Raw genomic sequence first — 23,257 nt, 5'->3', positions numbered from 1 at the left:
GTGAGGGGTAGACAGCCCTGACAGGGACTCAGCACAGCTTTCCCTGAAGAAAATCCGCTCACAAGATGTTCTCTGTATTAGTCCATTCTCACACAGCTATAAAGAACTACCTGAGACTGGGTAATTTCTGAAGAAAAGAGGTTTAATCAGCTCACAGTTCTGCAGGCTGCCCAGAAGCATGGCTTGGAAGGCCTTAGGAAACTTACAGTTATGGCAGAAGGAGAAAGGGAAGCAGGCACATACTCATATGGTGACAGGAGAGAGTGAAGGAGGAAGTGCTACATACTTTAACCAACCAGATCTCATGAGAACTCACTATCATGAGAACAGCAAGGGGGAAATCCACCTCCATAATCAAATCACCTCTCACCAGGCCCTTCCTCCAACACTGAAGATCATAATTCAACATGAGATTTGGGTGGGGACACAGAGACAAACAATATCATCTTCACACTCTCAACTTTCTGTCCTTTTTATGGGCTTCAGAATCTACTATCCAGTGTTCAGTCACTTCCTTTGAGAGGCTACTACATCGTGGTGACTTGATCCAAGCATCCAAGGTAACATTCCATCACCTAAACTATACTGAAGGCTGGAGGGAGGGGAAGCCAACAGAGGAGAGGTCAGAAGAGAAGGAAATCCATAATGGTTAGAAGAGGAAATTAATAGACATGGTCTAAGATTGATAAATCAAGAAATCATCATAGATGAAGGTAAATGCCAAGAAAAACAAGCCTCAGAGAGGAAAGCAAGTGTTTCTGAAGTGAAACTGGAGGCTGGAAGGGGAGGGGAGGAAATTGAGGTTTTTTATCCTAAGCTTTTTAATTCTATGACTGTTTTCCTCCCTATTTGTGTGTGACTCTGAGATACATTATTTACTTTGAAAATTGGAGACAAAAACATGTGCCACATAGGTGATGAAAGGAGAATATGTCTACAAAGTAATCCCTGTAAAAAATGTGCATTCTTAGGAACACCACAGTCTCATGGTTCAGGTTAGAGTCATTTTTAATTGCTTTCCTTTTCTTCTACAGTCACTCCCTGAGAAGGTAACTGAGGAAAAGACCAGTATCTCATAAACCTTCACTTTCTTTCCCTGTTTCAGCTACAATTGTATTAATTTCTTACGACTGTTGTAACAAATTACCACAAACCCGGCACTTCAGATAACAGAAATTTATTTCCTCACAATTCTGGGAATGGACAGTTCAAAATCAAGGTATCAGCAAGGTCACACTCCCTTGGGAGGCACTAGTGGGGGATCCTTCCTTGCCACTTCCGGCTTCTGGGGCTCCAAGCATCCCTTAGCTTGTGGCCACCTCACTCCAATCTCTGTGGCCACACTGTCTCCCCTTTGTCTGTCTCAAAACTCCTTCTGTCTCTCTTTTAGAGGGATGCTTGTGATGGCATTTAGGGCCAACCCAGATAATCCAGGATAATCTCTTCATCTCAGAACCTTTAACTTAATCACCTCTGCAAAGTCCCTTTTTGCCATTTCAGGTACCATTCAAAGGCTCTGAGGATTAGTACTTATGCATATCATTTTGGGGCCACTATTCACCCCCAGGACATTATCCCTACATCCCTTCATGCCTGTGCCCCTGCTCTCCTGGGCTCCAATTTATACCATGACTGGAAGAATCCCATGTCCACGTCATTTTCACCAGAACCCTCCACTCTCAAAACCTAGACCAGGATTCCTCTTGCCATTGAATCACAGCTGGCTGCAACTGGAAGGGGCCTGCGAGACTTCCTCATCCCTCTTCTAACCAAAGAGGAACCTGGGGCCCGAGAGGCCAGGGGGCTTACCAGGTCACATAGCTCACCGTTAACAGCTTAGAGCATCTCTTGATTTCTAAGCAAAAACTGTTCTCACAAAACCATGCCCATTACTCACAGTGGTCCCCTCCTATCTCGCTAACCCTATTTCCTTCACAGCTAGCCTCAGCTCCTGTCAGCTAATCCATCTGCTCCTGTTCCTTTTGATTTGTATAGGTATAAATAACCTTGCCTGCAAGTCTAATCCCAAAATCACCTCTTTTAGGAAGTCTTTTCTGGTTAAAAATGTCTAATTGGAATCACTTCTTTGTTCTGTGGTCCCTCAGAAATCCTGTAGTAAGTTGGGGCTATATTAGTTGCACTCACTTATCTGTGGCCTTTAAACATTTTAATTTTTGTATTCTATCTACAGGTTTAATCCCAAATTTTTCACACCTTTGATATCCTTCTCCACACTGCTCAGCCCATAATCTAACACACTCCATTCCCTCTCTCTTTCTCTCTCTCTCTCCCCCTCTCCCTCTCACACACACACACAAATGCATATGCACACGTGCAAGTTGCTTCTGTCACTTCTTAAAAGCTGTTGACTAGGCCAGGCCCAGTGGCTCGCACCTGTAATCACAGCACTTTGGGAGGCCAAAGTGGATGGGTCACCCGAGGTCAGGAGTTCAAGACCATCCAGCTTGGCCAACATGGTGAAACCCTGTCTCTACTAAACATACAAAAATTAGCTGGGCATGGTGGCGCATGCCTGCAATCCCAGCTACTTGGCGCATGCCTGTAATCCCAGCAGTTTGAGGCAGGAGAATCGCTTGAACCCAGGAGGTGGAGGTTGCAGTGGGCAGAGATTGCGCCATTGCACTCCAGCCTGGGCAACAACAGTGAAACTCCATCTTTAAAAAAAAAAAAAAAACAGCAAAAAAGTTGTTGATTAAGTGCTCACATCCTATGAACTACTGTTAGGTGTGTCTGGACAGAGACCATGTGGCAAAGCCTCACATATGATTGATTTAATGAAAGTAAAATTGTAATGAAAATTGTTCGTGTGTTTTTCTTCTGGATTTCTGAATATGTCCCCATCACCCCAGATTGCCAAAGGCATCCAGAAACTCCCGTCTGTTGGAAAAGGAGGATTTTTACTCAAAGAATGCAGAAAGAACAGCTAGAGTAGTTTTCTATTTACTGCATTCAGAAATTGGATTAAACAGCAAAGCATTCACCTTGAAGCCAGGGCATTGTCCTCAACACAGTTTTTCCCAATTCGACTTTCACTTCCTGAAGATACCCCCACCCTGCTTCAAATCACTAAGGACCAAGACTAGATTACACTAATGCATAAAAATACCACTGCCACTTAGAATATATGCACCCTCCACCAGGGCAGAAAGGCCGGAATGTTTGCCACTCCTGTAGAAGGAGGACACTATTACACAGGAGGGTAAAAGAAAGACCTGTCCTTTTCCAGTCTGAGGGATGGTGGAAGAGCCGAGGAGAGGAGAGCAAGGCTCTTTGAGGCATGTCCCCATGTCCCCTCTCTGTGTTTGGCGTTGAATAAGTGAACCTAAGAGAGTAGAAGGTGGCACAGCCTCTGCTCCCGGCATGGACTTCTGAGAAAAGAACTCTCTCTGAATGCCTTACACCAGCCTAGAGCCAGGCCGCAGCGAGCTGGCAAGCCAGCAGGAGGGACAGAGGGAGGCTCTGAGGTTTCACTTTGCCAAGCCACCTTCTGACTGCTGGGCACTGATGGCGAGAGCCAGGGGCCTGCTGGGATGGGCAGTGGCCATAGGGTCTGGAGGTCAGCCAGAGGAGAAGCCCCTGACCAAGCCTAAGTGACACCAGCCATGGTCTTGAGGCAGGAACCAATATGAAGAGACATGGACCTAAAGCCACAGTCCTCATATGAGAGGACACTCCTCCCCTCCACCATGAAGTCCAGGAGCCACAGCCCTTACTCCCTTCCAAATCAGTTGTCTCCATACTCCACATGCCATTTTAGCAAAAGAAGCAGTCACAGGGTAGAGGTAATCTGAGACCAAAACCAATTTTTCCTAAAAAGACTGAGCATCCCCCAAAGGCCCTGTTTAAATGATCAGATCAGACATTCACTCAAGCCAAACTAGAAACTTAGCTTTTTCTTTTCACTGGTGGTAGGGGTGGGGGTGGGGGTGGAGATGGGGATGGGAAATCATAAATTAAACTAAAACAGCTATTTAAAAAAATATAGAAATGACATTTTCTCTCCGTGGCCAAGCTGCAGCAAAAGCTAAATTTTTCAAAGCTGTTAAAACCAGCATGCCCTTCCTCGGAAGGCCAAAGCTCTGGATTAATGAAAGGATTTGTAAAATACCCAGATAGCAATGAGGACAGAAATCCTTCCCCTGAACTACAGAGAAGTGAGTTACCTAGCAATGTGTTACCGATTTATCATACCAGCTGTATGTAAATTAAATTTGAAAACTCAAATTGATTTCATTTCCAGTCACTAAATATCCAGGTGGCTTGCTGCATTAATTAGAATTGACATAGAGGTTAATAATTTTGTTCTCTGACTTCCACCTCTTTAAAACCTGATACCTTGATATTCCTGCCGATAAACGTGTGGGGTGAGGAGCGCAGGAGTGGATCAGCAAGCAGGGGTCCAGTGAATCATCTGAGAGATGAATTTTTCACAACACTGTCCCCTCGCACCTGAGCAGGGCACACTTTCACGTTGCAGCCGGTGGCAGGCACACTGGGGTGATGGATGAGGTGGAACTCAATAGTACTCCACTATAAACACAGGGGGCTTCTCTCTCCTCAGCACCCTGTGATCCCCCCCAGCACAAGTTTCACCCTGGGATAGAGCCACCAGCCATTCATCCCCTGGAAGACCAGACACAGCAAAGCTGCAGCCACAGCTCACAGCTATCCCAGGATGGGGTTAGTTGCTTTGCAGTGGGACAGAGGGAAAAAAGAAGGCTTGGGCACTATCAGGGGTTCTGCTGACTTCAGACACTTGATAGACAGATGGATCACCGACTTATTCAATTCCTAGGAAAATGGTCAGACCCCTCATCAGAGAGCTCCTGGCATACTAAGCTTTGGCTAGGAGTTGTTACCCAGGTGCTCTCCAAAGTTGAACATATGGGGTTAATTGCATGATTTTTTTTTTTTCAGGTCCTCTGAGAGCACGGGCAGAACTGTGTTTGTCAAGGAGTTTGAAGGTAAGGTTCCAGAAACCATTTGTGAAAATTAGGTGAGAAAACATCTCCTTCCTTCATCAGCTGCCTGGTGCTATAGAATCCATTTCCAAATATTGTTCTTTGGACGAGGTACCAAACATGTGACTGAAACTCCATTCTAAGACCATAAATATTTTGCAGATACCTATATGGGTCTGGATACAAATGCTACTGCTGGTGAGAACAGAGCTGTGGCATGCCTATTTCAGTCTCTGACTTAGCCCAAGTTCTAAGGGTTGACTCTAACAGTCTTGAAAACGACCTCAGGATACATTTTTTCCCCTTGAAACAATGCTGTAAACAGTGGCCAGAATCCCAAATACATAACCAATTGTCCATAGCATTGAGGAGGCATCATTGACAAGGTGAGAATTTCACTTGATTGTAAAAACATCTGTGTTGGACTCTCAACCAAGACTCTTTCTAACTACATTACCTTAGATAAGTCACTTCTCTGAGTCAGAATGAGAGTCATGTTAATACTCAACAGGTCTAGTTCAATTCAATAAATCATATGTCAGGAATTACAGGAGGAGCTGCAGGTTCCAAGTTTGAAGAGTATCTTTCCCCAGGCCTGGGAATCCAGCAGCCCTGGCTGTCTGCTGCTGGGTACCCTCAAGCAAGTTTCTCCACCTTAAAATTCAGTAACAATGACAGGATCACCCAAGCAGGCTCCAGTGTCAGACAATTTTGGATAAATTCCAACTGCACCATTTACTAAGTATCAACTTTGAGTGCATTAAGTTCCTTCATTTTCTGTAAGGAAGGGTATATCATAATGGCAGTTTTATAAGATTGCTATGAATATTGAGAATATGCGAATATGCATGTAAATTTCTTGGCACACTACCTGGAATGAAGGACCCATTTCAGTTATTTTGTTGTCATTGTTGTTGTTGTTGTTGTTAATAAAAAAGAAGTTTATGATGAGGAGAATAGTTCATTGGCACCATAAACAATACTTAGTAGGTGCTAAATAATTGCTACTTTTCTTTCCCCAGCCCTGAATCTTCAAAGGGCAAGGAATACAGATCCTAAAAGAGAGAATTAAAATAAAATGTGGTAAGGACAAGCATTAGCCTTAAAAGTGCTATGAGACACAGGGAAGGAATGGTCTTACCCGAGAAAGATTGGGAGACTTCAGGAAGGAGGTGGCATTGAGTTGAGGAGAAGTCTGACCAGGATCAGAGAGAGTGGGGTCATTCAGACAAAAGAAGAGTTTGAGCAAAGGCTTGGAGCTTGAGTTGTGTGCAGTATGGTGAGAAGAATAATGAAAAATTTGGTACAATTAGAACACAAGGCAGGCACTGAGGTGAAAAATCTGAGGAGGAATTATTGCTAGAAGTTAAAAAGACAAAAACAGATTGGAATCAGATTGTAATGGACTTTGCATACCATGCTAAGAATTTGGGCTTCTCTTTGGGCCAGTATTTCCCAAAATGGAGCCCATGGATTATCTACATAGGGGATGAGGGAGAAAACTTTCTTTTTGCCCTCTGAAGATTCACTGAAAATCAAATGACAAAAGGCAGATTAATAGGAGAAAAAATAGAGAGTCATAGAAAATATGAACTCAGAGAGGGGCCAGATGGTTGACACTTACAACTCTCTTCACAGGGGAGAGGTGCATAGATCCAAGAGGCAAGAGGCAGCCAGCAGAGGAAGGGCAGAGCTACACAGGAACAAAAATTGTCTTATAATGCAAATAAAGTCCCCCAAACAGTCTCTTGGAGTCACCCTCAAAAGAATAGGTAAAAAAAAATGTCTGTGGACAGGACAACTCACAGTCTCTTCTCTTTTTTGGTGGTTGATCTTTCCTGGTTATTTGATGAGATATCTAAGGAGGACATTTAAGACTATTGCATTTCTTTTGGAACGAAGTTGATATAGTTGGGATGTTTGTCCCCACCCAAATCTCATGTTGAATCATCATCTTCTGTGTGGAAGATGCCTGCACAGGGGTAGGGCCTGGAGGCAGGAAGAGAAGCAGAGGGAAGCAAACCAGAACGGAACTGCAGCAGAGATTCTGAGCGGGGAGGCAGGCTAAAATGAAGGCATTCCAATCTAACAGTGGTCCTGGGCTAAGGTCACCTTAGTCAGGTCAACATGCCAGGGATATGTGGATGGAAGAAGAGTCCTGGATATTTTTCATTCTTTCTGGAGGAACTGAGAAAGCGAGTGAGTATGGTCAGACATTAAACAAGTGTTGTAGGACTTTTCCCTTAGTTCAGTTAAAGATGGGGTCCTTGTCACACGGCCATGAAATATTAGGCTCACAGATACTTTGAAGGGTGATAAAAATGGTACTTGTTGGACAAAAAGGAGAAAAAACAAAAGGGAAAACAGGAACTCTCCACAAAGCCAAGTCCTGCTAGTGTGCTTCCCGCCTCACAGATTAAATTCCAGGTTCCACCCAGGAAGAGGACGGGCCAGGCTCCTCCCCACTGCAAATGGCGCAAACTTCTGTGACTCTACCGCAGTGTGCAGGCCGGCTGGAGTTTCCCTGGGGACCGCTTTCCACTTGGCTGTCTCACATGCATAAGTAATTGAGACAAAACCAGTACCCCCTCTTAGGGGTCTGCTGGGCCTCCAAGCATGAAAATAAAAGAAAATCTTGAGTTCTTTCAAGGGAAATTCCAGGCACCTAGCTGGCCTTGAGAAATAAATAAGCAACTTGATAAGCAAGAAGGTAATAGTAGCTTAAAACAATACCCGAGGAAGCTAGAATCATGGGAGGTTGATTCCCTATAGAAACTAAAGATAACCTCTTAATATATGTCCCTGAATTGTTTTTCAGAAACCCAGACCCCCACCAAAGAGATCTGCTGGCAAGTAGACCTCAGATAATGGGGGAAACTAAAAAGTAAACTTTGACTACAGTTCTTTGTTCGAAATTTCTTCCTGAGGGGCCTGGAGAAAGTCACACCAGGAGCCAGAGCTAACATTCTTTACTGCTGACCCCAAATTTTTAAACAAATCTTCTCTTCCTTAATCAAATCAGAATATTTGAAATCTACCTATAACCTATAAGCTCACCTGCTCAAGATATCCCAGCCTTTTAGGCCGAAACCAATATATAACCTCCATGTATTGATTTATGACTTTGCCTGTAACTTCTCCTTTCTGAAATTTAGCCCTGCCTTTAAAATCCCTTATCTGCAAGCCATCAGGGAAGTCATAGGCATTAACTGCCTGGTCTTCCTTGCTTGGCACCTGGCAACTAAATGCCTCACTTTTTCTTGCTGCAATCCTGATATCAGGGTTTGGCCTTGCTGCACCCAGCGAGCTGACACCTGGTTCGGCTCTATAACACAATCCATGAACAGATTTGCAAGGGTATTTCAGAATCTTATTAGAACGATTGCTTCCTGGGAAGTCACATGTGGACAGGTGACAGATATGATCTTCGTTTGAGAGGTGGAAGCTGCTAATGGTTGTAAACGACAAAGCTTTGGTTCCTTTACAGAGAATCCATTAGAAATCTCACCGGCAGGTCTGCCAGACTAAACAGCAGAGGAAAATCAATGTGCCCCTCACCTGATGAAGGAAGAAAAAAATGAGAGAAGAGCATGGTCCCAAGGCAGAAAAAGACTACTTTACTAAAAATAGGATGCACCCTGAGAACAGCCAGGCATTTCTATAAGAAAAACGATAAAGAAAAACAATCATCCTCTTCCTAAGATAAAGTAGGCTAAAGACAAAGCTAGATAGGGCAGGGCAAAAGAACAAAGCAACCCTCTTTTATTTCTTCCTCCATTCTTCTTGAATTCTCCTGACCACTTTTTCCAGCCACCCAGCCATGTGCATGTATTTGATTAGAATATGAATGAGAATCCCTTTGGGAGAATTGTATGCTGCCATGGCAACAGTCACCATGGCAACTGTTAATTAATTGGATGATGATGAAGTGGAGGAAGAAAAAAAGCCAACCAGAACGGATACAACTCTAGAGGAAGTCATGGTGTGTAGTAATTATATGAATTTCATTCAGCAAAGGCATGCAGCAGGTCAGAAATGCAAATATCTCCCCCGCAGCCACCGCCTACTTAGAGAGGCCTGCATTTGGATTAAACAAATGTGAATGAGTGGCTCAGGCCTCCTCAATTCAAAAACACACATATGGCTGCCCCAACATAGGCAGATTCTCCAGGGAGATAAAACCTCATTCTAATATGGGGAGTTGGCTGATTCTACTGAGAGTGGCCGAGATCCATTGTGTGCCTGCCCCCATTATGGCAAATGGTACCACCCAGGGAGGAAAATAATGTGAGATCCTAGAGAGTTGTTCAAATAGGAAGTGTCCTCTGATTGAAGGCAGGTAAGCTTGGTTTGCCACCACTGACTCAAGATGACACCGTAGCTTGTATATACACACATGGCTCAAAGTTCAAAAAGAACCTGGGGCAGGGAAGGGGAGATGGGATCCAAATCGGAGAGGACCCTAAAGAAGTCTTCACAGGTCAGCTTTCTGTTAAGCTAGACAGAGATAAAACAATTGCAGAGGTATTTTTCTACAATATTGTCCTCCCCCAACTACCCTATCTCAATTCCCTCTCCCCTCTTATTCAAATTATATTCAGACCCCAGGGAAATGGGGCTTTGATTTCTTGAATGTTTCCTAGCAGAGAAAGTATTTAGGAAATGTTTAGATGGTGTTAAGCCATCCCAGCACACTCCTCCTTCCTGGCTCTGGCCAAAAAACCTTGGCAGGAAGTACCCCAAGGTAGTAGCTTTTGTACCTGCAGGCAAACTCAGGTCCCCAACTTTGCTGGCCTTGCTCTGACCCTCCCGTTATGACTATTGTAAATACAGATGTTGGAAGTGTGTGGAGATGGGATTCTGAGAGCAACTCCTAAAGTTACAAATTCAGCCACCATCTGGTGTAGGTGGGCAATGGAATTCTGCCTCATGGAGCAACACCACTTTCTTGTCTTGACAATAATCTGAAAAATTCAAGCCCCTCTCACAATCATATTAGTGCTCAAAAGATGATACAAATGATTGTTTTATCAATATCATTATTAATCAAAAGCACCTTATCACATAGAGGCACTGGATGAGTAAGGTACAAACATGTAGCTTACTTTTGCTTTCCAAAATTTTACAAAATGACCTAATGAACACTTCCTATTCATAAAGAAGTTTCCCCCCAAAAAAGGGAAAAAGAAGACACCTAACCTCTTCAAGCTTCCCCCTTGGAGACACTTATGCAGAAATTCTAAGTCACCAAACTGCATTCAAATTTCCCTTCTCGGTATCAGCACCCCATCACAATACGCACAAAAGCGAATACATTCGATATGAATCCAGAACAAAGCACACATCTGGACATCTCAAAGAGGAGAAGCACCTTTTCATTTACTCAGTCAACCATTCCAAGAGAATCAATCTCCCCCATTTTTTTTCCAGATAGCCAATTACTGTTTTCGCTGATAGAACCGAAGACAGAGTGGAGGAAGGAAAAAAGAAGAAAGGCATGCATGAATCAGTAGATCTGTTTCCAATAATAACCCATGCCATCTGGTCTGACTTTCCTGTCTTCCTGACAAATACCCAAAGCACCTACGAAAAGCAGCACAAAGGGCAGATTCCTATGTGATAATATGCGTAGTGTACATAACTCGTGGCTTAAATGATTGACTGAAAAAGTCATTTTGCTCCATGATAAAGGAAACCATAAATGCCCCCCTTGACCTCTGAAATATTTAAAATTACTGTGAAGATTACCTCACTCTTGTTTGAGAAATCATTAACGGTTCACCATGCAATTTACAGAATGTCAGGGTTTCTAAGTGGTAATAAAATCTCCAGCAGATTCAGGAAAGGGATTGAATTGGAATGTAAGTGAACAGAGCTCCAGGTATCCCTGCTCCATCAGCTTGTAAACTATTTCACAATATATTCAGAACTGAACGACCATACTACTCCAGGTTCTCAGAGTGCATTTTATTTCCCTTAAAACCGAAGCCATTTATGTAGGATACTTCAAAAGAGGCCACCCTGCAGAACCTTTGCTTTTAAAATCACTGTAATTCATTCAAATCGAGCCACTTTTGCATGTCAGAAAGTGGCAAAGTGGCCCTATTAATGTGTAATGATGCATAGTATGGATTAAGTGTTCACACCAGTTCACTGCATCTTCAGGTCAATAAATTATTGCTGATCAGAGGGAAAACTGATTTCTCTCGCTTCCTCCCAGTCAAGTGCAGATATCCAGAGATACCAGCAAGAGAAAAAGACATGGGCCAATGGATTTGGTTTTGTGTTGGTTTGTTCTTTTCATTTTAGGACTACTTTAACATATATTGCAGTACATGGCCAAAATAATCAAGGTCCTGTTTCACATAAAATATAACCCACTGAAGCAACATACATGCATTTAATGTTATTTAGTGACTTAACCTAGATGAACCAGAAGGCCTAGGTTTAAACCCTGGCCCCATCACCCACTCCACTCTCATACAAGACACCTAGTTAAGCCTCATTTTCCATACCTCTAAAGTGGGTACAATACTTAGTTGACTTATATGATGTTAAGAAACTTAATGAGGTCATACATATATGTGTATATATACGCATACATTATATGTACACATATACACATATACATGTGTGAAAATATGTACATGTATACACACATATGTATATACATATACACATATGCACACACACAGTGGATGTGCACCCTGTACATACATTACATTACTGTACTTTACATACAGTACATTTCATTAGAATAAGGAGGAGAAGCCCTTTGGGAGAATGGTTGGTGCTAAGCGCTGCAGTAGAGCACAGCAGCTAAGGCACAAGATGAGAAGAGATTCTAAGTTAAAAAACAGAGACGGGCCAGGCACAGTGGCTCACACCTGTAATCCCACCACTTTGGAAGGACAAGGCAGGAGGATCGCTTGAGGTCAGGAGTTCAAGGCCAGCCTGGCCAACACAGTGAAACCCCATCTCTACTAAAAATATAAAAATCAGCCAGGCGTGGTGGTGGGCACCTGTAATCCCAGCTACTTGGAATGCTGAGGCAGGAGAATCACTTGAACCCGGGAGGCAGAGGTTGCAGTGAGCTGAGATTGCACCACTGCACTCCAGACTGTGCGACACAGCGAGACTCCGTCAAAAACAAACAAGCAAAACAAAAACACAGAGATGTTTGACTGAATCGATGGAAGAACATGTCATCCTGGCAGATTTAGGAAGAAATGAGAATTAATGCAGATATGCATACATTCTATATGTGGAAAATAGCATCTATTTTGGTAAAGTAAGATGTGAGTTGATTTGCAAAGTGAAATGGACAAAGATTAGGTTGGGTACTGAAAAGGGTGGTGATGTCCAGGATCTTACCCCAAATGTGATTCTTCTCTGGAATGCTTTTTTCTTGCCTACTGCTGTGTGAACTGCACAGAAGTCATCTGTTCTCATAAGTCACATGCCTTGTTCTTGTGCTGAATGCCAGCATGATTATGGATTAGCCTTGGAGAAATCCTGGGGACAAGGACCATCTTAAGTTCAGAAACTCTCCTTTCTTCTGAACCCCTTCATTCCACATGATCCGGCATTAGGCTGTGCATCACTCCTCTTCACTACAGCTCTTCAAGCCCTCGGCCATGGTACCTGCAGGTGAAAACACTCCCTCCTCTGAAACTCCTGCTTCCCGGTACTGTCACCTTTGACTTTACTTGCACTCTAGTCACCGAGCACCTGGTCACTACCCCTAACTCAACTGAGAAGTTCAGTCTCTTTCTCCTGGTCTTTCTCTCCTGTCGTGCTCCCATCATCATCCTGCCAGCCTCCGTGTCCAAAAGATGACCTGGCCAACAATGGGCGCAAAGCTCCTTAACCTCTTGACCTCAAGGAGAATCACCACTCTTACCCATTCTCACAGCCATACCCTGGACCTTATCATCATGTGAAAGCAAAGGCCAAAATGCCCACTTCTGACCGAAGACCCTGTTCCTTCTGGCCAGCTCATTCCCTCAGGTCCAGTCTACTTTCTTGTCATGACATCCCATCAAACCTTCAGTTTTTCAGCTGGTCTCTTTGCCATTTATTCATCATATTTTGCGTTACTCTGAATCCTTTTTTTATTATTTATTTTTATTTTCATTTTAAGTTCCAGGGTACATGTGCAGGATCTGCAGGTTTGTTACATAGGTAAACATGTGCCATGGTGGTTTGCTGCACCTATCAACCCATCACCTGGGTATTAAGCCCAGCATGCATTAGCTATTCATCCTAATGCTCTCCCTGCCGACTCCAACCCCCCAACAGGCCCTAGTGTGTGTTGTTCCCCTCCCTGTGTCCACGTGTTCTCATTGTTCATTTCCCACTTATAAGTGAGAACATGTGGTGTTTGGTTTTCTGTTCCTGCGTTAGTTTGCTGAGGACAATGGCTTCCAGCTCCATCCATGCCCCTGCAAAGGACATGATCATGTTCCTTTTTATGGCTGCATAGTATTCCATGGTGTATGTGGAATTATTTTTTCGAATGTGGAATTTTCTCCAGTGTGCAATCTTACCACATTTCCTCTATCCAGTCTATCATTGATGGGCATTTGGGTTGATTTCATGTCTTTGCTATTGTGAATAGTGCTGCAATGAACATACGTATGCATGTATCTTTGTAATAGACTGATTTATATTCCTTTGGGTATATACCCAGTAATGGGATTCTTGGTCAAATGGCATTTCTGGTTCTAGGTCTTTGAGGAATTGCCAAACCATCTTCCACAATGGTTGAACTAATTTACATTCCCACCAACAGTGTAAAAGCGTTCCTATTTCTCTGCAACTTCACCAGCATCTGTTTTTTCTTTACTTTTCAATAATCACTGTTCTGACTGGTATGACATGGTATCTCATTGTGGTTTTGATTTGCATTTCTCTAATGATCAGTGATATTGAGCTTTTTTTTGTATGTTTGTTGTCGGCATTAATGTCTTCTTTTGAGAAGTGTCTGTTCATGTCCCTTTGCTCACTTTTTAATAGGGTTTTTTTTCTCTTGTAAATTTGTTTGAAGTTCCTTGTGGTTCTGGATATTAGACCTTTGTCAAATGGATAAATTGCAAAAATTTTCTCTCACTCTGTAGGTTGCCTGTTCGCTGGATCCTTTCTTATCCAACCCAATTTCCAAAAACATCTTTATTTTCCCAAAATGCTCAACTCATATAAACTCCCCTCGACCTTCTGTAGCACCCTCACTACAAACCCTTAACTTTGGACTGATACAACTTTCTACCTTCTGTGGATCTCCCACACTTGGCAGTGCAGTGTTTCAGCATGTTCTTGGCAGGTTTCCTAAAGGAAAGTATGTCAGAGTCTAAGTTGGTGCCACTGCAAACACAGGCTCTCCCATTGCAACTGTATCCTGCAGGACACTCAACCATCTTGCATTCCTAGATCCCTTCTCTCTCCCATTCTCACATAGTGGCTATTCCAAAACATCAACACTTTTTTCAGTCCCTAACATAATCTTTGTATCTTTCACTTTGCAAATCAGCTCACATCTTACTTCACTAAAATAGATGCTATCCACAGAAAATTCCCTCCACACATACCATGTTTGCATATCTACATTAATTCTCATTTCTTCCTAATCTGCCGGGTGACATGTTCTATCAATTCACTCAAACACCTTTGTTTATTAACTTAGAATCTCTTCTCATCTGGGGATTTATCCATAAGTCAATTCTAGTCTTTTTTTTTTTTTTTTTTTTTTTTTTTGAGACAGTGTTTCATTCCTGTCGCCCGGTGGAGTGCAATGACGCAATCTTGGCTCATTGCAATCTTGCAACCTCCCAGGCTGAAGGCTTCTTCCTACCTCAGCCTCTTGAGTAGCTGGGATTACAGGTATGCACCATCACGCCCAGCTAATTTTTGTATTTTTAGTAGAGACAAGGTTTCACCATGTTTCTCAGGTTGGTCTTGAACTCCTGAGCTCAAGTGATCTGCCAGCCTCAGCCTCCCAAAATGCTGGGGTTACAGGTATGAGCCACCACACTTGGCCTTTCCTATACTTTTAACCTTTATCTTTTGAGCATATCTCTCTTACAAAAGCCCTCCCTCAACCTAGAGTTTCCCTCTTGTGTCCCCATCTCTCCCACCCTGGACAGCCAAATGTTTCAAAAAATAATCCATACTTTGTGTCTCTGTTTCTTTTCTCCCTAGTTACTCTCCATTCAACCCATTGCAATTGATCATATGTACACTTTTTGTTGGGCATGTATATCTGCCTAGGACTGAAATTTATGGGTCAGAATTCAGCATTTTTTCCACTTCAGTAGATAAGGCCAAACAGTTTTCCAAAGTGGTTTGCAAATTACAAATGTATACTCCCATGAACACTGTATGAGAGAACTAGTTGCTCTGCATCCTCACCAACCTTTGGTATTTTTGGTTTGTTTCATTTTAGTCATTCTAGTGTATAGGTACCAGCATTTCACTGTGGTTTTAACTGGCATTTCCCTGAGTACTAAGTTGAGCAAATTTTCACGTTTATTGACCGCTTAGATAAGTGCGTTTGCAAAGTGCCTATTCAAGTCCATTTTTCATTTGTGTTTCTTTTTCTTATTGATTTGTAAGAGTTCTTTATATGTTCTGAACATGAGTGCTTTGTGGAAAGGATTCATATGTATGGCAAATCTTTTCCTGTTTTCTTCACCTATATCTTCACTCTCTATGATATCTTTTGATCAACAAAAAGTTTAAATCCTAATATTGTCAATTTTTTCCTTTATTCATTCCTTTTTAGGTCCTGCTTTTTATTTTTATTTTTTAATTCCTTTTGTTTGTTTGTTTGTTTGTTTTTGTTTGTTTTTAGTCAGAGTCTCACTCTGCCATCTAGGCTGGAGTGCAGGGGGCAATCTCAGCTCACTGCAACCTCTATCTCCTGGGTTCAAGCATTTCTCCTGCCCCAGCCTCCCAAGTGCGTGACACCACACTTGGCTAATTTTTTTGTGTTTTCAATTGAGGCAGGGTTTCACTATGTTGGCCAGGCTGGTCTCAAACTCCTGCCTTCAAGTGATCTGCCCACCTCAGCTTCCCAAAAGTCTTGGATTACAAATGTGAGTCACCATGCCCAGCCAGGTCCTGCTTTTCTTAAATAAAAAATCTTTGCCTATTCCAAGTTCATAAAATGGTCACCTATATTCTAAAAGTTTTATTCATTTACCTTTTATAATTAAAGCTGAAATCCATCTGGAATTGATTTGTGCTTGCAGTATAAATACGATGTTATTCAATTATGAATCCCTAGCACCTAATGTAGCACCTGAAATTCAGCTAATCCTTAATCAATATTGTCAGAATTAAATAATGAGAAAGCACTTGGGAAATTGAGAGGGGAAAGCAAAATTCAGGACAGGGCTTTGTGACATCACAGATCTCCCCTGAGCATGTCATATACAGTATTGTGGGTTTCCTCACCTCCAGTCACTGCCCACCTTCCACATGCCCAACTTCTAACAGATCTTCATCCAATCCTTGATCTTCAACCAGAAGCCAAAACCTCAGAATTCTTGTTTGATCATTATGATTAAAGGAGTGACATCTTGGGAAAACTATGGCCATGTTACATTCCAACATACATTTATGAGGACTTAAAAGCTTTCAAAAATCCAAAACCATCTTCAACCCACAAAAACAGACTGCATGGAAAATAGAATGCTACTTTGAACCTTTTAAAAATGAGTCATTTTTATCAAAACAAAGATGATAAAGTACCATAAATGGAAGGTTAACTGCTCGTCATTTTCTAGAGGTCCCTTTTAAGAAATGTCAGGAAAGATACATGATTGTCTCTTGAACTAGAAAAGAAATCCTCCAGTCACTGTGGGAGGACCAGTTTGTATATAAACACACCACATTTTACTCTCTGGGTGTCCAAGGTGCCTCCATAGAATATTACTCTTTGAGGTGGAAAGATATTGAAATACAATATAAAAGATGAAAAGATAAGAAAAGGTACACAATGAAATATTAGACTTGATCCAAAAGGGAGTGGAAACTCACATTCAGACCTAATGAAAAAAGATGCTCTGATCAGATCCATAGCAGAGAAAAAAGAGTGCAAAAGAGGTAGTTGGGAAAACAATGAGTTCCTGGTGTACAACCGTGGCCTGAAAAATAGTAGAAAAGGCAATGCTGAATGCACAGTTTAAGAAGAGCCTGAATTTAGGACTGATTCCATGTTCAAAATAAAGGACACAGGAAGACAAACGTTTCTGCAGGCTCTCTGGCTTGTGGCTGTGGGAAAGTGATGACGCTGATGGGTAGAGCTGAGCTGACAGTAGCTCGGGTACACTAAGGGGTCGGCAAGGGAGATGCACGTGGAACAGAGTCAGATGAGTCAACCTAGACACTGAGAGCCTAATCTGAGAACCAAGTGAACCAGGATCTAGCCCAGTGTCCTGCTGTCCACTGAAAAGCCTAAAAGACACAAGATGGTACATTGCATGGTATTAGCTACTCGGCTACTGGGATCCCCGAGTGCCTGACAGGTGACACAGGGGCTTGGATGACAAAGAAAATTGACTCATGGAGCCTGATAAATATTTATTGAGCACGTTTTGCCGGTAGGTCTGTCAATGGGCTGAGCACTGTGATTCATCAAATGGCCTCAAACTTTTCAACAGTCATAAGATCTAGATTCAGCCGGGAGCAGTGGCTCACACCTGTAATCCCAGCACTTTGGGAGACCAAGGTGGCAGGATCACTTCAGCCTAGGAGTTCAAGATCAGCCTGGGCAACATAGTGAGACCCTCTCTCTACAAAAAATAAAATATAAAAAACATTATCTAGGCATGATGGTGCACGCCTATTCTCCCAAATACTTGGGAGGCTGAGGTGGGTGGATCACTTGAGCCTGGGAGGTCAAGGCTGCAGTAAGCAATGATCATGCCTCAGAGTGAGAGCCTGCCTCAAAAAAAAAAAAAAAATCTGGATTCAAATTTAAACTCTGGCCAAGCTTGGTGGCTTACACTTGTAATACCAGCAGTTTATGAGGCTGAGGTGGGTGGATCATTTGAAGTCAGGAGTTCGAGACCAGCCTGACCAACATGGTGAAACGCTGTCTCCACTAAAAATACAAAAATTAGCCAGGTGTGGTGGCAGGCACCTGTAATCCCACCTCCTTGGGAGGCTGAGGCATGAGAATCACTTGAAACCAGGAGGTGGAGGTTGTAGTGAACTGAGATGGCACCACTGTACTCCAGCCTGGATGACAGAGTGAGACCCTGTCTCAAAAAAAAAAAAATTAAACTCCATCCCTTATCAGTTAGTAAGACCTTGGTCACATTGTTTGTTCCTTTAAGCCTCAGTTTTTTCATCTATAAAAATGAGCATTTGGATTAAATGCCTGAACTTCCTTCAGCCCTGAAACTCTGTGGTGCCTTCTCTGAGGACATTACCTCTCTATGGGACTCAAGTTAAACAGCTCACACCATCTATCATTTTTCTGTCTGAGGTTTTATTTCCCTAATCAGATTTGGGTAAATTTTCAGCCTCTCTCTGTCTCTTACTTCCAATCCAATAAAACCTATATGGATTTGTTTTGTATTTCATCTAATGTCATTATTCATTGTAAGAGTCACTGCCTGACCATTTCCCTGCCTATAGCATAATTAGCTATTAAAGAGCTACACTGGCATGGTTTTCAGACTTGCATCCTCTTTTTCTGAGGTGGATTGATTCTAAACTGATTAAAATATCTCAGAATTTCCAATACAATTTTTAAAATGCAACAGATTTTCAAGACTGCCTCATGACTCTGCCATGCCAAGGGAGTTAGCTGCCAACTCTCTCTGACTGCCAAGGAAGCCAAATAAATAATCCTAATGGTGGTTTTAAAATGAGAGGCAAGTGCCCATTTCTTAGGTTGACAGTGCCACCCCACACATTGACTTCTGCAGGGTTTGTAAGACACCAAGGCTGATGGTTCAGCTTTTCCCCAGAAGGACAGAGTAGCGTCCTGGACCAGTCTGCTTGGTTAGCAGATAGAAATCACTCACCATCTCCCCTTGTTTCACATACACTCATACCCTCAGTAAAGAAGTGCTCCTTTCTCTTCCAAAACCCTGCTGAAGTTCACTGCCTCAGTGAAACCTGAAAAGAATCTCTAGCCATTGACCCAGAAGCTGACTCCTAACCTCCTTGCCTAGAATCCTGGACCTCATGCTTTAAGCCTCACATCAGAGGACTTTTTTTTCTTTTCTTTTCTTTTTTTTTTTTTAGATGGAGTTTTGCTCTTATTGCCCAGGCTGGAGAGCAATAGCATGATCTCGGCTCACTGCAACCTCCACCCGCCGAGTTCAAGAGATTCTCCTGCCTCAGCCTCCTGAGTAGCTGGGATTACAGGCACCAGTCACCATGCCTGGCCAATTTTTGTACCTTTAGTAGAGATGGGTTTCACCACATTGGCCAGGCTGGTCTCGAAATCCTGACCTCTGGTAGTCTGCCCACCTTAGCCTCCCAAAGTGCTGGGATTACAGGCATGAGCTACTGTGCCCAGCCCTCAGTAGACTTTTGTTCTAACCTTTCATATGTCTTCCACATGAACCAGGACCATCATCCTAAAATCGGGCTGTGATTTTAATGTAGTCAGGATCCAACTACTCCAACCTAATGTAGTCAGGATCCCCACCCATCATACTTGCCAACACCCAGATATCCACGTCACTTACATTACTTCCAACTCTTGGATATGTCCTATAAATGCCAATAAAATTAACCAAGTGATTTCTTTGTATCAAAAATACTGTCTTGGACTACTTACTGTGTTTTGATCCCTTTGGTATTCTCAGAACCAGGACTATCTGCAGAATCTAACACCATCAAGAATCGCTTGAACTCGGGGGGTGGAGGTTGCAGTGAGCCGAGACAGAAACGGTTCCTGGTGGGTGTCCCAGGAACCGAGACCCCACCAACCTGAGTAACCACCTGGCATAGCCAGGAGCAAAGTGCAGAGCATCCAAACCGTGTGGAATTAGGGGTGTCTGTTCTTTGCCTTCATGTCTTTGGAATGTGCGTTTTTCTTGTCTTGTCCTGTTAAGTTGTAGGACACTCAAGCTAAAAACTATGTGTATTCCCTTTCAATCCCACAATGGAATTAACTACTCATTGTCATTTATCAAACACTGTCACCATGCTAACTATGAAAATGACAAAGAAGACAAAGGTTACCATATCCTGGTGAGGTTAATAGGTATTGAGGACCTGAATCTCAAGACTCCAACCAACATGACTGTCAAGATCACATCTGTGATTTATAGGATGAAGGATTCTGTTTCCACTCACCAGACTCTCCTGACAAGCTGCGGGACTAGAACCCCCTTGGGCTGATAGAATGACCCTCCCACCACAGCTGCATAAAACTGGTAACAAGAGAATTTCCACAGCAATGCCTGTGACTTTAGATCAGAGTTAACACCTGTGTTTGGAGGCAGGTCCTCCATATTTAATACAAAATATGGAGCCCACAGTCTAGCAAGAAAGAGAGACATGTAATGAAAGGATGGCAATGCACTGGCCTATCCTGGAAACAGAGTCCTGGCATAAAATTTTTTGGAATATTTCTTTTCTGGCCTAGCATAAAATTATTTGGAATGTTTCTACCCTAAGAAAACAGAACAGAGAAACAAAACTTTTTTTTATCTCTCTCCAGGTCTTGTCTCCAGATAATGAAACTCTGTCATTAGGCTTGTAAATACTCCTCACTTTAGGGGTGATGAAATTCAAACAGTGAGTCTAGGGAATTTCTGGGTAACAGCTCAGCCAGGAAAATCAAAGCTGAGTTTTCTATCCTTGGTATTGAAATGTTCCTATTCAGTAAACAAGTGGTTACTGAAAATTGTATGGGGGCGCTTTATGTTCTCCAAGGGACTGTGAGTCCCTGTGATGTTCACAGTCCACAATGGGGACTCAGCTGAACCTAAAGCATTCAGGCAAGGCCATGTGCTCTATGCTCCTTACTCTAAATAGCACCAAGTACTCCAGGAACTTGGAGCAAAGTGGGCCTGGCCTTGAAGTACTGCCAAGATTTCTAAACACAGCAACAGGAAGGAGGCATTCCAGGCAGAGACAAGAGCATGAACAGAAGAAAGGCAGGGCAATGTGTCTTTGGGGGTGGTGAGTGAATCCAATTCATTTGGAGTCTACTATGTAGGGGAGCAAACAGACAGTACTGAGAAATCGGAATTCCTGGAGACTCTATCATGAATGCCTGTATTAGTCCATTCTCACGCTGCTGATAAAGACATACCTGAGACTGGGTAATTTATAAAGAAAAAAAGGTTTAATGGAATCATAGTTCCATGTGGCTGGGAAGGTCTCACAATCATGGTGGAAGGCAAAAGGCACGTCTTACATGGCTGCAGGCAAGAGACAGCTTGTGCAAGGGAACTCCTCTTTATACAACCATCAGATCTCATGAGACTTATTCATCATCATGAGAACAGCAAGGGAAAGACCTGCTCCCGTGATTCAATTACCTCCCACTAGGTCCTTCCCATGGCATGCGGGAATTGTGGGAACTGCAATTCAAGATGAGATTTGAGTGGGGACACAGCAAAACTATATCAATGGGCTTTCATTTAACCTTTGTAGACAACAATTACACAGCCCCACCAACTGGGGAGGATAGAAGAAATATGACTCTTGGAAAAGTGCCTTATGTTCTTTAGTACCTACTTGATCAATACAGATCTCATGGTGGCACCTTGTTTCTGTTTCCAGGATAGGCCAGTGCATTGCCATTCTTTTTTTTTTTTTTTTTTTTTTTTTTTTTTTTGAGACGGAGTCTCGCTCTGTCGCCCAGGCTGGAGTGCAGTGGCCTGATCTCAGCTCACTGCAAGCTCCGCCTCCCAGGTTCACGCCATTCTCCTGCCTCAGCCTCCCGAGTAGCTGGGACCACAGGCGCCCGCCAGCTCGCCCGGCTAGTTTTTTGTATTTTTTAGTAGAGACGGAGTTTCACCGTGTTAGCCAGGATGGTCTCGATCTCCTGACCTTGTGATCCACCCGTCTCGGCCTCCCAAAGTGCTGGGATTACAGGCTTGAGCCACCGTGCCCGGCCCACCATTCTTTCACTACAAGTCTCTCTTTCTTGTTAGACTGTGGGCTCCATGAGGGCAGTGATTGTTTCTGACTCAACTTTTAATCCTCAGCACTCAGCACAATGCCTAAAACATAGAAGGTGCTCAGTAAATGTTGAACAGATTAATTAAATTAAGGAGTTAACAGATATGAGCACGCACCCTACTCATCATGGCCACTTGACTTATGCAAAAAAGTACTGGAAAACAATTGCAGTTCATATGGAGAAACTATATCTAGGGAAAATGTGGTGGTGGTGCAAGCAGCAGGAGAACCAGAAAGTCATTCCATGGTGCAGCATTAACCAATGGTGCGGGTCTCCTTTCTGATGCCCAGAACTGCTGGACACCAAACCAAGAAACATGGAAGAGCCCAAGTAAATTTCTTGCCAAAGAGTGCATGAAGCACAGCCTATCATTCGAGATTGCCTCTCAATGACTTTGAAGCAAAACACTGAGTTTCTAAATTACCATCACAGCTAAGCAAATTGATCATCTGGAATTTGTAGCTGGCTTGTTAGACTGTATCCAGGGAAGGGGTGGCGGGGGCTGGTAGCAGGTTTGGCTCAGCTGCCTATAATTTTAAGCGCTTAATGGGATGATAATTTGCTGTTCAGTATGTTCATTTTGAAAAGCTTCCCTAATTCAGAGGGGAAAATGAATAAAACCAAGCTTTTTACTCCAAATCTGTGTGGAAACATCAATATCCTTCCATCAAGGAAACAGGTGGTTAAGAAGACATGGAAACATGGAAGAGATTGCTAGTGTCCCGCAGGAAAAAAAATAAAAAGTGTGCCTACTGTGTGGTTGGTTGTATTAACTTACCATGAGAAGCTTCCTATAACAAGAGCTAAAATTCTACTTCTTCTACACCAGGGGTCTGCAACCCACAGGCCACAAACCAGTACCAGTCTGTGGCCTGTTAGGAACTAGGCTGCACAGCAGGAGGTGAATGGCAGGAAAGCAAGCAAAACTTCATCCATATTTACCGCCACTCCCATCACTTGCTTTATTGCCTGAGCTCCACCTCCTGTCAGATCAGCGGTGGCATTAAATTCTCATAGGAGCACAAACCCTACTGTGAACTGTGCATGTGAGGGATCTAGATTGTGCGCTCCTTATGAGAATCTAATGCCTGATAATCTATCACTATCTCTCATC

At 43.0% G+C, this 23,257-nt stretch overlaps 1 protein-coding gene across 8 annotated transcripts in view; it reads left to right on the top strand.

Annotated features, from left to right (window-relative positions):
* The window catches only part of DCTN6 (dynactin subunit 6), a 1,120,059-nt gene that overhangs the window by 806,443 nt on the left and 290,359 nt on the right, over positions 1–23,257 (top strand). Inside the window, exon 1 of one of the 8 annotated variants that reach the window (XM_050802579.1) lies at positions 14,680–14,683. The exons of the other annotated variants lie outside the window; for them this stretch is intronic. The gene's annotated coding sequence lies outside the window, so the exon portion shown is untranslated. Of the gene's footprint in view, positions 1–14,679; positions 14,684–23,257 lie in introns of those variants that run through there. 8 annotated transcript variants of the gene reach the window in all.

This window comes from Macaca thibetana, chromosome 8 (genome assembly GCF_024542745.1).
Source record: "Macaca thibetana thibetana isolate TM-01 chromosome 8, ASM2454274v1, whole genome shotgun sequence".
In the NCBI taxonomy this organism is placed as follows: Eukaryota; Metazoa; Chordata; class Mammalia; order Primates; family Cercopithecidae; genus Macaca; species Macaca thibetana.
The sequence above is the reverse complement of the archived record's forward strand: the minus strand, read 5'-3'. Positions and strand labels throughout refer to the sequence as shown.